We start from the raw sequence: 14,204 nt of genomic DNA on the forward strand, positions 1-14,204 counted from the left end.
GCAAGCGCTATACAAATGCAAACCTTTCCTCTTCTATCGCGCCACTATCCTTCTCCATTGAAATAATAGACTAACATTTCCACCACTCAAATTACTTTTATATTTCACTATACTAATTCACCACTAATCCTTTATGGGTTTCAGAGTAGCGTGCTACTCACTCAAAAAGCACTTCAACGCCTCGTTAGGGGTAGTAATTGCTATATAAATGCAATTAGAAAACAATGCAATTGCGGCATAGGATGTAATACGAAAGTTTGATAAAAGTCATTGCCTATCAAGGCCTACAACAGTTAGGAACTGACAAAAGGCTTCCATACATACGCTGAATTACATTTTTAATTATATCTTTATTGATTTTAAGCATTTTAGTAACATTTATTGAACAGCCTACAACTAGATTAACAATGCATTCTTTTTGGTCTTCAGCCGGATGATCCTGTCATATATCCTGAGTTTACGCCCGACCTCCGTGTGGATGAATCGTTGCAGAGTCTAATGGTGCAATCCCGAGAATTTTACCGGCTTGATTGACAGAGTTACATCGTGTTTTAATTCTCGGCCTAGCTCAGCTTCTGAGCCGGGGCCTCGAGTACTGGCCCAGCCGGGTTACAGTTGAACAACATCGGCCGTGGGACTCAGGCAGGGTCCGGTCTCTCGCAGTGGAGGTTATCCTTGCCCGATTCTGATGGCGGTCATTTGGTCTGGTTAACATCGAAGGAGTGGTGACAAGGCACGACTGTGGCTGTGGGCGGGGATCCCTATCCCGGAGACCCGGTTTGCCCACCGCCGGTGTTCGATGGGTCGAGGTCCTCGCTCGCGGTAGCGGAGTACAGATCGCTGCCGTGGTAATCGATAAGTCGCCCTCCGCTGCCGTCCGTTCTGCTCTTGCCTGTTCCCCTGGAGAGACCCGGCTCTCTGGGGAAAACGACCATCTTCGAAATCGAGCGAGAAGGGATCGGTCGGACGGAGTGTGAGCCGTCGCTTAGGACCGTACTAGCCGCCATCGGGGCACTTCACTCACATGTGGAAGCCATTGTCCCCAAAATGATCGCTGGTGTATTTGAGACAGGGCGTGTGAGACCGGACTCTGATCCATTGCAAGATCTAAAGCGAGCTAAGAGTCCCACAATGAACATCTTAACGGAGGATGAGGGCCCCGTGCAGAAAGATGTATTGAAGCCCTTGGTCAGTGTGCGGATAAATAATTGCGAACTTGGGACTTCGAAAGGATCGCTACAACCAACATTGCTGCCGACTGAGGTAGGACCACACGGTTCTCCATTCCCGGAGACTTCTATTGGTGACTTTCGGATTGCAACAACATCTTTTCCCTCCCTGGCAGTTTTACTACGTTCGCGGAGGAAACAACATTGGGACTTAATGTCGGTGAGGGAGATCTTCTGTGCGGATGGGGTTCTAAAAGACTTAACATTTTTGACTCGTTCCAGACTGAACTTTTTTGAACTCTTTTCGCACTTCGATTCTCCTGTGGATGCGGTGGTTCGACCGGAAGGAGTTTGCATGAAAGATCGGAAGGGCCATGGATGAGATTGACTGACTGGGTCTGATATCGTGGCCTCAATGGACATGGGATTTGCTACCATTATGCTTGCGGGAGGTTGGGCGGTGTTCACAACTTCCCCTGTTTCAACTTGCCTGTGTCTCCTGATAGCTTTTTGGTTATACTACAGGGGTTGCTTGTTCCTGGCGGGGGGAGGGGAGACCGGGAGCCTGTATGAACATTTCCTCCTCCACTTTTCTACTTTTAGTAATTAGTTAGATGGGGCGACAGGTACACTGCTAGTTGGGGTTAGGCGAAAGCCATATGCAGGGGTGCAGGGTGGGGGGAAGGGGTTCTTTGTATTGTCTATGTTTTTGTTTTTATGTTTAATATCCTATTAATATCCTGCTATTAGGTGCCTTCCTGATGGGCAATCCTGTTTGATGGGTGGACGGGTCCTGGGGGTGATATGATTTACTTGTCCTTTACAATGTGTTGCGGTTTATTATTGCGTGTTAGTTGCGGCAGTTCACTGCCCTACTGTGTTACGTTCTCTTGCCACTCGAAATTGCCCTGTTCCCTACAATTCTGTCTCTATGGGTGGTGAGGTTTGTGATTGATGCTGGTTGAACTGAACTTTATATCACCTATATATTATACGACTGCACACCAGTTACAATCTATGATTCAGCTTTTCCTCGGGGGTCACCCGTCTATTCCGTTATTATGATTGTAATATTGTTGTTTGTTCCGTGATGTAAGGCACCTGTCGTTGGTTTTTCTTGTTTTCTATTAATAAAAATATATTTTTTTTAAAAACAATGCATTCTTTTTTATCATTTGGTGAGTGCCTGAACACGCTGCTTTCTGTATTCATTGTACGAATTGCCATTTATCCATTAGCATGGTACTACATTCTTGAATTCTTACTTCATCCATTCGAGGTGGTCCCATTTTCGGGTGGGTACATTATCGCTTTAGACAGTATTTCCCATAACATGTAATAGTGGTAATAAATATCACCCGAAACCTTTGAAAATTATGTTTTCAATCCATTTATATCGCTACACTTTTTTTTAATAAATTGTACAATTGAACGAAGAAGGGTTTCCCCTAATTCTTTTGAATTTAATTTTTTAGTAATGAGTTTATCTTTCTTTTTTAAAACAGAATGTGTTATGTAAATAATCTTACATGTGTTTTTACTTTTACTTTAAGGTAATGGATTACTAAGTAATCCAATCTTTTTTTTAACTTCTTTTTATTAAACAGCGATTGGTACATTTTTACAATGGTATAGACACAGGGTGATGCAGGCCGGTTATGAAGCAATGAAAATCACATCACATACAATCACACATTACAGCATCTCGTTTCCTGGTCCCTGTTGTATTTGTGATCCTCCCTTTCAATTTCCCTTTATTTCAGTTTCTGTATGTCTCCCACGAAATATTTTCCCATTTTTACGGGGCAAGTATTTTTCAACATGGCTGACATGCTTACCTATTGTAAATGGAGAACGCGCGGGTAGGAAGGACTGAATTTCAATAACAATGATTGGTTTCGAGCCATTTCTTTTGCAAACGGTCCACCATGTTTACCTGCAAAACTTCCCCTTCTCCTCCCTGAAGACTTTACAAATATAGGGCTGCTCGTTACAGAAGGCTGGTGCTCACCTTTGAATCACAGTTGCATCTACACATAACTTCAGAAATATTTTCTTTAGTTCATCTAATTTGGTGCCATACCCTTTATTTGGAAGGCATGGGACTAGTTTGCCTGACAGTAAAATGGCCGCCACTTGTAGACAAAATTAAATTTAAGAAAAAACGAAAGTTATATCTCTCCATCTTCCTGCGGGTAAAGTGCCTGACCTTAAGATGGCTGAGGGTTTGATGACAGCTAATGTTGACAACGTGCGCACGCGCATTATCCAATGTGTCATGGGCACCCCTCCCTCGCGCGTACTCGTGCCCTGGGCCGCGCGCGCCGCCGCAGGCTGAGGTAGAGAACGGCTGGAGAGTCAGGACTGTCGGCAGTGTTGTCTGGTCGGGGTATCTGCAGCACTCGAGCGCCCCCTGCCGATGAGGCTGGAGTGGGTAAGTGATGCAATTATGTGTTAACGGGGCTGGTCTGGGTGAGAGGTACTAAACATTAACCAACCTGCTAGAAGTATGCCCCTTGTAGAAACAAACACAGTCCTACAGGAAGCAATCACCCATCTGTGGGAGCTAAACTTTCTGCAGGAATTGGGCACCCTTCTATGTGAGCAATGCCATTAATTTCCTATTTTGGAACCATATATCCTCCAAAAACTACCCCCTTGCTTGGGACAAGGCGCCTTGTGAAAAGATTACAACTCAACTTCTTCAAGGACCACACCCTCTTATAGGAACCGGGCACTTTACTATGGGAAACAGGCACCTTCCTCTGACAGCACTGCAAGTCCAGCAGTGCAAGTAATCTGCAGGTACTAGAAAACTCAGAAAATAGCATCACCGATCTTTTGCAGGATGATGGCACATGATACACTAAGAGAACAACACCACATACTTCTAGACACCAGGCGCATTTCTGCAAGAGAAATACCTACTTTTTTGCAGTTTTGTATAGTGGGAACTCGACCTGAAGGTATTGCAGCGCTATACATGAGCACCAGTTACATTACAGAAGGAGAAGAATCGGGCACCCTTTGAAAGCAGCACCGCCGCTTGCCTCCTTCAGTATTCAGACAGCCTCATATTAGAGGAGCACTACTGGTACCTTCCTGCATGAAGCAGACTCCCATCTTAAAGAAAGCATTCATTTACGGGACTGTGACACCTTAATGGGAAAAGCTCCATGCTGCTAAACTCCCCCTTTTGCAAGAACGAAGCAATTCCCTGAGAAGTACAGGAAACTCCTGCTGGAACAGCTACATAATCATGTTCTCTGTCCCGGAAGCAGCATTCTCCCTCCTGCAGGAACAACCCTCAATAAGGAATTAGTTCATATCAGAGGGCGAGCATCACCTTCCTGCAGAAGGGCAGGACTAGATACACACTTGTCTGCAGAATCTACCCCCCCCCCTGCATGTACCAAGCTCCCTTTGCAGGTTAAATAACAAGATGAGCAAATAGGCCAAGGCGCTATCCTGTAGGCTGCAAGGACCGCGTTCACCCCTTCAACAACAGAAGACAACCTGACCGTGCCTCGCAGGAGCAGCACCTGCTGTTTGCGTAGGTCACATCCCTTTAGTCTGTGTAGTAGTCATATGTCCTTAGACACAGAAAGGCTCTTTGAGGAAAAGACGCCGCGCTGTTTTAGTCAGTGCTTTACACGGGCAGTCACTGTCCGGTACTGAAAACCTGCGCTTCTTAGCACTGCTGCTGTACATTTAATGGGAGAATATCGGCAACCCTCGTTTACTAGCAGAACTCACCATTTTAGGTGGAGCACAGTGTTTTACAGGAAGAACCCCCAGCCAGGCATCTGACACACTACTGCAGGTCGCACTAGACCTCATTGAATGAGATTATGCGTCTGTAATGCTAGTGAAAATAAATGTTGCCCAATAAAATATGGTATTTAGAGCAAGTATAGTAATATGCCCAGCCATTTATTATTAAAGTACAAAAGTCAATTCCTATATTTTGGCTTTTGTAAAACGATCTCCTAAGTCTTGGAGTGAGGTGGCATGATAATCCTCTAGAACTGAACGCTGCTGCTTCAAATGGGCCTATGCAGTGCGGTTATGCTCTGAGTTTGCTTAAATAACTATCTTTATAACTAGAGCACATGAAAGAACAGCATGGTAAAACCATATATGTGTAATGGTGGCAACCTAGGCCCACCTAGGGATATGACAGACCCTTACTTGGTGCCCCCAATAAACTACGCTGTGCACACATATGGCGGTTATGTGCTGAAATGAAAATGAAAAGAATAAACATGAAATAATAAGTATAAGTGGTACAAAAAAGAAATACAGGATTGCCAGTTTGGCTAGTGCCGCAGTGCATTTGGTTTGGGACGCATAATACGTCCCATTCATTAAGGTTATGTGCTTTGGCCACAAGCGGCCGCAGCATCTTTATTTAATTCCTTGAGCCGAGCCCTGCCCTCCGAGTGCATTGCATTGTAATGCCTGGATGGTTCACTGCATCTCTTCTAACCTTTAAAAGAAAAAGAAGAAAACCACAAAATTATGCTGTACGTTGTGAGAGACATGTGTATTATGCAATAACTCCACACACAAAGTCTTTCAGCTTCCGACTGGGTCGAGGGTTGGCTCTCAGGTGATACGGCTGACCTTGTTGGAGGATTCACTGACACTGGGTGCAGGATGGTCTTATGCTATTGTCTAACGTTCACCCCCAGCAGCTTCATTTCTGTTGCCCCTACTGGACTTTCCTTCCCAAGTTTTCCCAACTGCCTCATTCCAGGTCGGTAAACTACTTCAAAGGTGTAGTGATGCAACTGGACTGCCCATCTTTCAATTCTCGGAGGACCAAGCTGTGCTGATCTTCCAAACAGCAGTACTAAGGGCTTATGGTCAGTAATTATTCGAAATTGGTGGCCACAAAGATACAGGTGGAAGTGTTTGCAGGCCCACCTGATGGCTAATGTCTCTTTTTCTATTTGAGCATATCTGATTTTGACAGCTGTGAGGGCGCAGCTAGCATATGCAATAGTTACCCACTCCTCATTGTCTTTCAATTGCACGAATACTGCTCCTTTCCCTACCGGGCTGGCATCTACAATTAGTTCAGTCTTCCTCGTGGGAGTGAAGTATTCCATCGTTGCATTATAAAGGAGTGCTTTCTTGACATTTCTAAATCCTGGCGCTGCTTTGTCGTTCCAGTTCCAACAGACATCTTTTTTCGTCTGGGTCTGAGAGGGTAGCCAAATTATGGATGAACCTTCTGCAGTAATAGGCCAGCCCTAGAAAACTGCTTACCTCTAAGGGAACCACCGCAGTCCTGACGTCTTCGATCTTCTGCGGATCCACCTGCGAGCCATCCTTGGGAAATTGGTACCCGAAAAATTCCACCTCATTGGAGTAGAAGGAGAACAGCCCCCGTTCCACCAGCCACTGCAGGATGGCTCTCAATATGCTGTGGTGTTCCTCTAGAGTGCCAGAAAAAAACAATAAGGTATCGCTCACATTGACTACTCCAAACAGGCCAGAGAGCTCCTCACAAATAGCGTTCTGGAAGACTACCCCCTGCAGACGACACTCCAAAACGTAGGTGCTTGAACCTTTGCAACACCACATGGGGGGAAAATGTTGTGATGTACCGGCTGGACCCTTCCAGTATCAATTGGTGATATCCGGAGTTGAGGTAGATCATAAAAAACCATTTGGCTCTTTCCAGGGGAGCCACAATCTTGCCGATTGTTGGGGTAATGTGCCTGTCTCTACAAATAGCCTTGTACGGTAGTCGCATATCCACGCATAACCTTATGGTGCCAGGTTGTTTGTGTTTCGGCACAATGACAAGCGGTGATACCCATGGCATGGAGATGGTTCCCATTTCTATGACTCCAGCCTGCTCCAGCTCTTTTTACACCCGTGGGTGGTGATGAAAAGGCACCCATTCGGTGTCACAGCGCCACAGACCTAACAAAGGTGTTGATGTGCAGTTTGACTTGGACACCTTTCAGGCATCCCAACCCCCTCAAACAGTTCGGGAAACTCTGCAAGAATATCCTTAAACATTAGATTTATGTGTGTGTTTGGCGAAAAACACCAGACCCAAATCCTCAGCCGTATGACAACCCAGCAGGGTTCCTATGCCGTTTTTGGTCATATGAACCTTGGCCCATAGCTTGTTAGGCCCATGAGCCACTTCCACCTCTATGACTCTTTGTAGAGGTATGAGGTCTGTTCCCCCATATTTATAGATTTTAGCCTTCATTGGGGTGATGTCAGGCTTTGGGTTTATTTTGAGGAGCTGCTTATAGTCAATGACATTCACTGATGCTCCGATGTCGATGAGCGTGTGGTGGTAGTGCCACCAATGTCCACTTGGTACATGGGTGGGGTCTTCTCCTTTGATTGTTGCATCATGCAAACGATATTGTAAATGCATCCTCGCCATCCTCCTCCTCAAAAGTACTCCTCTGAGCATCGATTGCGGGTGTTTGGGAGTTTCCTCCCTCTTCTAAGGATAGCCATCAAATGTAGAAAGTCGTTTGGCCTCTCGCGTTACCGATCGGCCTTCCACTGGAACTGCAACACACTTTCGCAAAATGATTTGGGCATCTGCATTTCAAATAGGGTTTGCCTTGAGCTGGGCCGCCCCTCAGCTAGTGGTTGGAAAGGCCGCAATTTCCACAGCTCTTCTCAGTCACTCTTGTTTGTGCCCTTGGTATCACAGGGTCACCCTGGCCATCGTTGGATTGCTTCCACATGCTCCTCTTTGACATTTACTGCTCTGAACATGGGTGTGGCTGAAGTGCTGTGGTTTAGGGCGGACTTGGTCTCGCTGGTCCTCGAGTCTGCGAGCTCGTGTGACCAAGCCAATATCAAGATGTCCAATGTGATGTCTGGTGGTCTCAGAATCAGCTTTCTAAGAGTAGACAAGCCACACCCATGTATCAGCTGTGCTCGGATCTCATCCAGCTTATCAATCCCCGTACAGGTGCTTGCCAGTTTACTTAGTCTTGTAAAGAAGGCATCAACAAACTCGCCTTCCTCTTGGTGGGCTTGGCGTAACTTGAAACGTTCATAATTAGGGTTTAATTGTGTCAAAATGTCTAATCAAAGCATTAGCAGCCGCATCAAAGTCATCGTCTGACCCCCGTATTGGGTAAGTTCTCAAATAGTTCATACAGTTTATCACCATGGGTCGGTTTACTGCTCCATCTGTCTCGCACATCGCACAAAATAATGCTGCAGGCGTCCTATCCATTGGCGCCATTGTGGCGGGCTGTTGTAGGATCTACCAACTGGCTTGAACCATGAGCATTCCACGATACTTCCATATCTCCTCTTTTAATTATGATCTTGGTCCCTCAAACTCGCACTACGTGCCATACATCCTTCTCGAATGGAGTACGAAATTTCCACCATTGGTGGCGGTTTTTGATCATTACAAAGTTGCCTTCCTTGATGTTGGGCTCCGACGTTCCCGGTCTCTGCTGTCTCCTTCATTTTTTTTTTTTTCACAACCAATTTTATTGAGCAAATGAGCATTGAGAATGTGGCATCTCCACAACCGAAGAACACCACGACAGTATCCAAACAGCAATTACATAGGCAGCAAATGCAAGAGTAGACTCATAAAATATGCTCAGTATAGAAACACCCCAGTGACCCACCCTAACCCACAACTCCACCCCCCCAGCCCCGGACACCCCCCAACCCCCCCCACCACACGTGCATAGAAAGCAATAAAGAAAAGTAAGTAGGTGCAGCGCCACCAGGGCAATGTTACTTCGGGCCAACAGTGTCACTATGATCAAATGTCCTCCTCACGCTCCGCTGGGGGGGTCCAGAAGTAGACCACGATAGTCAGCCCACCGCTTCAAAATTTTGAAGTGCTTGTGAGGACAGCCCCGTGCTTCAAAGACCGGCCTCTCCAGACCCATGAAGTAATCCAGCCCCGCCTTCCAAGCAGAAAGGGGGGGGGGCCCTCACCGCTTTCCATGCCCGGGCCAGGTCTCGCTTGGCCACAACCAGCCCCAAGAGCAGCAAATGGCGCTTATACATGTTACCCCCAATCCCTTCCATGATGTGCAAGAGGCCCAACCGGTGGGTACGAGGAAGGTCCCAGCCCAGCACCTCAGCCAGGCAACTCCACACACCCCTCCAGAACCCAGTCAGCCGGCCACACGTCCACACAGTATGCAGTAAGGACCCAGGCACCGACCCACAGCGCAAGCATTCCGGGGATGCAATCAAACCAGCTTTCCACAATCGTTCACGTGTATAGTATGCCCGATGCAGGTACTTGAACTGAATGAGCCGGAGCCGGATGGCAATGGCAGTTCCACGTGGGGACTCCAGCGCCTCCCTCCAATCGTCTTCATCGAGGGGACCCACGTCCACCTCCCACGCCTCACGAAGGGAGTGCAGGGTGGAGGAGCAGTGGACAACAAGTGTCTGGTATATCTTGGAGACCTTTCTGTCTCCCAAGTCTCCCATAAACACCTTGGCCTCGATCGGGCTAAACTCTGGCAAGGAGTCGAGACCGGCGATGCTCGGGGCGAGGGCATGGCGCAGCTGAAGGTAGCGGAAGAACTGGGACTGAGGCATCTGGAATTCCGTGCGGAGCTCCTCGAAGGATTTGAGAGTGGTGCCAGACACGACCTGGCCCAGTTGTGTAACCCCTATTGCCTCCCAACCCTCAAAGCCGGCCAGAGCCGCTAGCTCTGGGAGCAGACCATTATGCCAAAGCGGCGTCTCAGCCGTCAACTTGCCCCACCATCCCATGCGGCGCAAGGATTGTCGCCACACGGCAAAGACCACCCTTGTGACCGAGGGTAACCCACGACGCAGGCGAGCCGAATACAGGATGGTGTGGAGCGTATGGTCACCCATGAGTGACCGTTCCAGGGCGTAGGCCGGATCGCTCCTATCGCCATACCACCACTCATTAAGAACAAGTAACTGGGAAGCCTGGTAGTAGGAGAGGAGGTCCGAGGTGGCCAGACCGCCACAGTATGTGGACAGAAAACACGTCTTCAGTGCTACTCTGGCCGCACCCCCATCCCACAGGAAACGACCCAAAACCGAGTTAACCTGACGGAACCACTCCAGGCCGATGGGGTATGGGAAGTTCTGGAGCTGGTACAGTAGACGCGGAAGCGCCACCATCTTGAAGATGGCCGATCTACCAAAGATAGTGAGCGGCATCCTGGACCAAGTTTTGACATCAGCCTGTACCCGTTCCCACACCGGCAGGACTCCACGCGCCCAGGCCACAACCCGCGACTCCGATAGAAAAACGCCCAAGTACTTTAGGCCTCCCGTCGCCACTCGCAACTCCGCAGCCCAGGGGTCGGCGACCACTCCGCCGCCCAGCACCCACAGGGTCGATTTGTTAAGGTTGAGACGGAGGCCCGATGCCTCGCCGAACGCCCGCATAATCTCCAGGACCCGGGGGCCCGAGCGTTGCAGGTCGGTGAGAAAGAAGAGGACGTCATCCGCATACAGCGCAATTCTGTCCGCCAGGTCCCCATTCCAGACAAAGCCACACAATCGGGCATCCACTCGTACCCGCGACGCCAGGGGCTCCATGGCAAGGGCAAATAGATACGGGGACAGGGGGCAGCCCTGCCGAGTGCCACGTCTTATATGGAAACGCCCAGAGGTAGCTCCGGCCACACGGACCGAGGCCGTCACGTTAGTGTAGAGGAGACGGACATACGACAGGAAAACCGGCCCCAGGTTGAGGCGGGCCAGGAGGGCAAACAGATAAACCCAACTCACAGAATCAAAGGCCCTGTCCATATCAGCCAAGAAGAGTGCCGCCTGCCCATCGCTAGCTCCCATAGCATCCACTGCCGCTTGCGCCCGTCGGATGTTGTGTCGGGTGGCCCTCCCTGGCATGAATCCAGCCTGGTCTGGGTGGACCAGGTCAGTGATGTGGGGTAGCAGGCGGTTCGCTAAGGCCTTAGCCAGGATCTTAGCCTCGATGTTTAACAAGGAAATAGGCCGGTAAGAGTCGTATCTGTCCGGCTCCCTACCCGGTTTTAAGAAGACCACGATCTCGGCATGGCGCCAGTCCGGCGGCATCTCCCCCTGAACCCGCGCCGCCTCCAGGGCACGCCGATAGTGGGGCCCCAGCTGGACGTGAAACTTTTTATAGAATTCACACGGGTAGCCACTCGGGCCGGGCGCCTTCCCGGCATTCAGTTGACCAAGGGCCTCCCCGAGTTCCTCAGCCGTGAGCGGGGCGTCCAGGGCGGTCCTGGTCTCATCAGGAACGGCCCGCGGTAGCAGGTCGTCAAGATAAGCGGAGATCCCACCCTCCTCCAATTGGTCACAAGGGGCGTACTGCGTCTCGTAATAGCGGGCAAAGCTGGCCGCCAATAGGGCCGGGTCAGTCATAACTGAGCCGTCCTCAGCCGTAAGACCCGGCAACACAAGAGGCTGGAAAGTCGCCTGACACAACCTGTGTAGCATAGTGCAGGATTTGTCGCCCCACTGGTATACCCTGCTACGCGTGGCGAGCCACGCCTGCCGGGCTTCATCGTGTAAGACGGAGGCGTACGATTGTTGGGCCTGTAGGAGCCGCCGCACCATGTCTTCGTCGCTCCCAAGACTACCCCGCCGTTCCAACTCCTCTACACGGGCGGCAGCGGTCACAATGGCTTCCTGATGCTTCCGCCTAGCAGCCACACACCATGCAATATCAATACCCCGTAGCGTGGGTTTCAGCGCCTCCCACACCACCATTGCATCCACATCACCCACAAGATTCTCACGCCAATAATGATCAATCGCCACGCGCAGGTGATGCACATACTCGGGCCGTTGCAGCTGCCAGGACGACATCCGCCATCTAAACGGCTGTCGTTGGGAAGGGAGGGTCATAGTTGCCAGGACCGGGGAGTGATCAGACAGGCCCCTGGGGAGTATCACCGCATCCCTGACACGACTCAGACAGGCACCCGGCACAAACAGATAGTCCAGCCTTGAAAAGGACCCATGCACCGCCGACACAAATGTGAATTCACGCGCAGCAGGATGAAAGTGGCGCCACACATCAACCCATCCCAGGCCACTCGCAGTCGCGCTCAATCTGGTGGGAGCAGCAGCGGGGGGGGGATCCACCACAGCCGGCGCCCGCCTCCGACGGTCCAGGCCCACATCCATAACCTCATTCCAGTCACCTCCCACCATGGTCAGCACCTCCGGAATCTCATCCCACAGCGCGAACAGCCGCTCAGACAGGGCCCATTGGAGAGGGGGGGGGGCGTACACGCTACCAAACACCACCTGTTCAGTACCCAGCTGGCCCTTGATGAAAACAAAGCGGCCCTGAGGGTCTATCCATTGCCTCTCATGCACATAAGCCACCCTGCGGTGCACCAGGATAGCCACCCCCCGCGAGCCCCTTGCAAACCCGGCATGGTACACTTGTTGAAATCCATACCTCTGGAGGCTAAGGGCCTTGGAACCCAGCATGTGGGTCTCCTGAAGCAGCAGCACATCTACCATCTCCCTCTTCCCCCATCGTAGCACAGCCCCACGCTTGATTTTATCCAAAATTCCCCTCACATTCCATGTCACAACACGCAGGGCCTTAGGAGAAGACATAGTCACGGCATCAGCCATAGTCAATACAGGAACCAGCACCCGGCCCTCCACACCACCCCGGCGCACCCCACAAAACAACAAAATCAACGATCATAGGCACGTGTGGTCCCCCCCTACCCATCCCAATACTCAGCAACCCCCCCCAGACCCAAGCCCCCCCAACCATCAGCAACCAAAGAACATCCCCCCACGCCCCACTCCCCCCACCCCAATACCTCAGAGAACATTGAAGCATCTGTCGCGGCATGGAAAGACCCGGGTCCAGAACAGAGAACCCAGGGCCCGCCATACCAATGGATCCCAACACCCCAATCAACACACACACACCACCCCCCCCACTACACTCACAACCGTGAGGGTCAGAGGCCCACAAAAGGTGCCTCCCGAGCCCTACCATGCTCCCGCTAAAAGCAATAGGAGTCAGTAACCGGGAACAGACTGGTCATAGGAAAGTCAAAAGAGAACAGTCTCACCAGCCTATGAAGGGCAACTCAGGACTCAGCAACAAGGCCCAGTCCCACCAGTGTTCAACTGCCGGCATCAGAGTGTTCCGAGTCCCTCGCACCACTCGTCTGCGATGCACTAGCAGAGGCCGCCCGCCTCCGAGACCGGGACCTCCGGTGTCGACCCCTCCGGTTCTGGTGGTTCGTCCGCTCCGGCGATGACCTCTGGGACCCGCCCGGATTCAGACCCGGCTGGGGATGCGGCCGGAGCTGCACCGTCTCATCAGTCCAACGGAAAACCTCCTCAGGTGAATCAAAGAAATGCGTCCTGGACTGATGTACCACTCGCAGACGGGCCGGGTATAGGAGAGAGTATTGGAGCTTCAAGCCCCTCAACTTGGCCTTGGCGGCCACAAAGGATTGTCTCTGCTTCTGCACCAACCTCGTGTAGTCGGGAAAAATCATGATGGTACGATTTTCAAAGGTAAGCGAGCCTTTGGTCCTTGCCTCCCTCAGGATGACATCACGGTCGTGAATTCAACAGCCGGGCTATGACTGACCTGGGACGCTCACCCTCCGGTGGCCGCTGGGTTAGGGCCCTATGCGCCCTCTCGATAACGAAGCACGTGGACAGCACCCCTTCGGGGAGCCAACTCTCCAGCCACCGGGTCAGGAACCCCTCCATGTCGTCTTTCTCGCACCTCTCCGGAAAGCCAATAAAGCGGAGGTTGTTCCTCCGTGCGCGCCCCTCGGCATCCTCCACGCGGGCCGCCAACGTCTTCTGGACTCCCTCCACTTCCGCCAACCGCTTCTTCAGGGCGCCGATGTCCGTTTCGGTCACCGTTATCCGGGACTCGGCCTCGGTGATCCGACCCACCGCATTCCGGAGGTCCTGGCGCAGCAGCGCGACATCTTCTCCCACCGCTCCGATTTTGGCATCAAGCGCATCCCGGGATTGGGTGATGGCCGCCAGGATCGCCGCATTGTCCGGTCCAGGGCCACCGCT

General features: G+C 51.0%; 1 protein-coding gene across 2 annotated transcripts in view; it reads left to right on the forward strand.

The window, feature by feature from the left end:
- The first annotated feature begins 3,465 nt into the window (after positions 1–3,465).
- The window catches only part of RABGAP1L (RAB GTPase activating protein 1 like), a 1,373,174-nt gene continuing 1,362,435 nt past the window's right edge, over positions 3,466–14,204 (forward strand). For both annotated transcript variants that reach the window (XM_078641752.1, XM_078641759.1), the window contains exon 1: positions 3,466–3,603. The gene's annotated coding sequence lies outside the window, so the exon portion shown is untranslated. The remainder of the gene's footprint in view (positions 3,604–14,204) is intronic.

Source organism: Lissotriton helveticus, chromosome 1_1 (assembly GCF_964261635.1).
Source record: "Lissotriton helveticus chromosome 1_1, aLisHel1.1, whole genome shotgun sequence".
Lineage (NCBI taxonomy): Eukaryota > Metazoa > Chordata > Amphibia > Caudata > Salamandridae > Lissotriton > Lissotriton helveticus.